General features: G+C 38.5%; 1 pseudogene; it reads left to right on the top strand.

Moving 5' to 3' along the window:
* The first annotated feature begins 1137 nt into the window (after positions 1-1137).
* Positions 1138-1756, top strand: LOC115519400 (annotated as a pseudogene).
* Positions 1757-3838: the final 2082 nt, after the last annotated feature.

Here is a 3838-nt window from a genome sequence, read left to right as displayed (position 1 = left end):
GGGAAATCACACAAGGGTATCAATTGATTTTTCAGCAGAAACTTTGAGGGCCGGAAGGAAGTGGCATAAGGTATTCAAAGTTCTGAAAAGAAAACACCTATAACAAAGAATATTCTACCCAGCAAGATTATCATTCATCATAGAAGAGAAAAAGGGTTTCTCAGACAAACATAAGTTAAAGGAGTTTATCACTACTAAACTAGCCTTACAAGAAATGTTAAAGAGAATTCTCTAAATCGAAAGAGAAGGTTGTAACTAGAAGTAAGAAAATAATGAACAGAAAAAATTTCACAGGTAAAAGCAAACCTGTAGTAAAGGTACTAGATTAATCATTTATAAAGCCAGTATGAAGGTTAAAATACAAAATTAGTAAAATCAATTATATCTACAAAAAATTAGTCAAAGGATATAAAAATAAAAGATGTAAAATATGACATCATATACATAAAATGTGAAGTGGAGAGTAAAACTTTCATGCTTCTGGATGTGTTCAAAGTTAAGAGACCATCAACTCAATATAGACTACTATACACATAACAGGTTATAATTGAACCCCATAGTAACCACAAGTCAAAAATCTATAATACACAAAAAACAAAGAGAAAGGAATACAAGCATAACACTAAAGAAGGCCATCAAACCACACAGGAAGAGAACAAGAGAAAAAGAACAGAGAAGAACTACAAATGGGCATTAAGAGGTAGAAATTTTCAGTTATAATATAAATAAGTCACAGGGATGAAAAGTACAGCATAGGGAATATAGTCAATGAAATTATAATAACCCTATTTGGTGACAGATGGTGACTACACTAATTGTGATGAGCACTGTGTTATCTATAGAATTGTTGAAACATTATGTTGCATATCTGAAACTAATATAACACTGTATGTTAATTATAATTTAAAAAGTACCTACAATTAACAGAATGGCACCAAGTACACACCCATCAATAATTACTTTAGAGTTTTCTCCGACTTTTGGGTGGTGGCCACTTCTGGGCTCTGTCTTCCGGTAGGTGGAGGGTGAGGCGGCATGGACAGCAGCCCTGGCACCCTGCACCCCGCCACCCTCAGCCACCCGCCCACCTGCCTGCCTGCCTCCCCTGAGCCTGCTGAGGCCCAGCAAGCGGCCCAGATGCAGGCCATCAAACGTGTGGTGGTGTACTACAGAGCTGTAGTAAAACGTGCCTACTGATCAGTTACACAACCAATGCATTTCCTGGAGAATATATCCCACTGTCTTTGACAACTATTCTGCCAACGTTATGGTGGATGGAAAACCAGTGAATCTGGGCTTATGGGATACAGCTGGACAAGAAGATTATGGCAGATTACGTCCCTTATCCTCTCAGCGAACGGATGTATTCTTAATTTGCTTTATCTTTTGTGAGTCCTGTGTCATTTGAAAATGTTGGAGCAGAGTGGTACCCTGAAGTGCAACACCACTGCCCCAACACCCCCATCATCTTGGTGGGAACTAAACTCGACCTCAGGGATGACAAAGACAGGATTGGGCAACTGAAAGACAAGAAGCTGACTCCCATCACCTACCAGCAGGGTTTGGCCGTAACAAAGTTAGATGGGTGCTGTAAAATACCTAGAGTGCCTGGCTGTCACACAGAGAGGCCTCAAGACAGTGTTTGATGAAGCTAGTCGAGCAGTTCTCTGGCCCCCTCCAGTCAAGAGGAGGGAAAGAAAATGCCTGCTGTTGTAAATGTCTGGGCCCCTCTCCTGCCCTGTCCCCCTCGGAACCTTTGTACACTTTGCTCAAATATGGTGGAGCCTTCACACTCAATGCCATCTTTTTGTTACAGATTAGTTTTTCCATAAAACCATTTTGAACAAATCAGTAATTTTTAGGGTTTATTTGTTTAAAGTTTAAGACTTCAAATTTTCACATTAAAATGTATCCCTAAAATGGCAAGCTTTCTTAAAGCCTTATTTTTCAAAAGCCCTCACTCTTGCTCAGATTAAGAGTTGCCAAAATACCTTGTGAACTAAGTTGCACTGTTGTGCTGCGAACCTTAAGCACTAAACTGTTTGAGACCTTTGTCTTTGAGAAGAGACTGCAGCCTCTCAAGTTCGGAAATGCAGACACCTGCTAACTAGTCTGACAGGAGAGCCATACAGGCTCCTTTCTGAAAATTGCCACCTAGCACAGCCCATGTCCACCCCCAACACCGTGCTGTGTGTCCTCATGGATCAAGGGTAATGACTCAGCTCTCTGGATCAATCTTTTTTATTTTGTAGTGAGATTTTTGTTTTTTTAAGTTAGTGTATTAGCTTTGGCTGAGATTTGGAACCGCCCTCTGACTCCCTTCCCTGTGATGAAGTCTCCGCTGTGGTCACGGGCACACGGGGGCGGGTGTGTGCTTCACGGGAGGCCATCAGAGGACAAGACAATATTCTTACAAAATATGGAGGTTAATTTACATGACACTGTGCGCATCATTATTAAACTGAGTGAAAGTGTCACGAGTAAAATCTTAAAAAGTTAGTTTCTGTCAGATGCAGTGAATGATGAGAGGTCAGTATCATCACTGTTTTAAGATTTTTTTCTTAGACCTGCCATCCCTCCTAAAATCGGGCATTTAGTTCATCTTTGAACTGGTCATTCCCATAGTTGCTAACTTAGTGCTTTTATTTTAGAACCCCTTCTTAATGAACAATATGCCTCCTTGTATTATAAAATCTTTCTGATAATGCATTAGATTATTTTTTAGATTAGTAAAAGTGCATTCCTGTTCCCTTGTTACTTTATTCAAAGCTAATAAGTGTTTTCCTTAGTTTTCTAGTAATTAGGCAAAAAAAAAAATCATGTGTTGCAGCTTTATAGTTTTTGAAATATTTTAGATATTCCTAAACCATGAACTTTCTTAACATCATTGTCTCACCAGATCACCAGTACTGTACCTTGACTAATGCTGACCCTCCTCCTCACCTCACTCCCCTGCCCCCACCCCCCAGACACACACAACCTTCCTGTTGCTCTGCCTAAGTTCTTTTGGGTCTGTGCGGCTCTGTAAGCCCCTGCTGCTGCTAACCAAGTTCTGTACAGTTTACCCACCAGCAAGAATATAAGGTTGGGCCTTTCAACCACTAGAACAAAATTTTTTAAATTGACAGTTTCAGACTTGTGGAGTGTTTTTACATTGATCTTTTGCTAATGCAATTAGCAGTATGTTTTGCATGTATAACTTAATAAATCCTTGAATCATAAAAAAATTACTTTAAATGTAAATGGACTAAATGAGCCAATCAAATGATATAGGATGACTGCATGGATAAAAAACAAAACAAAACAAAAACAAGAGCCATCTATATGCTACGTAACAAGTGACTCAGTTTAGACCTAAAGACACATATAGACTGAAAGTAAGAGGATGGAAAAATATTAACCATATAAACAGAGCAAAAAAAAGGAAGCTGAGCTAGCAATACTTACACCAGACAAAAGAGAATTTAAAACAAAGACCATAACAAGAGACAAAGAAGGACATTACATAATAAATGGTTCAATCCAACAAAAGTTTATAACAATTATAAATATGCATTCAACACAGGAGCACCTAAATATATAAAGCAAGTATTAACATACATAATGGGATAAATTGACAGTGATATAATAAGAGTAGGAGACTTAACATCCTACTTATATCAATGAATAGATCATCCACACAGAAAATCAACAAGGAAACAGTGGCTCTGATGACATATTAGACCAGATAGGCCTAACAGATATACACAGAACATTCCATCCCCAAACAGCAGAACACGAATTCTTTTCTTTTAAAAAAATATTTATTTTGTGAGAGAGAAAGTTGTGTGTACGTGCA

The sequence above is a fragment of the Lynx canadensis genome, chromosome B4, assembly GCF_007474595.2.
Source record: "Lynx canadensis isolate LIC74 chromosome B4, mLynCan4.pri.v2, whole genome shotgun sequence".
In the NCBI taxonomy this organism is placed as follows: Eukaryota; Metazoa; Chordata; class Mammalia; order Carnivora; family Felidae; genus Lynx; species Lynx canadensis.
This window is presented reverse-complemented; position numbering and strand designations above follow the sequence as displayed.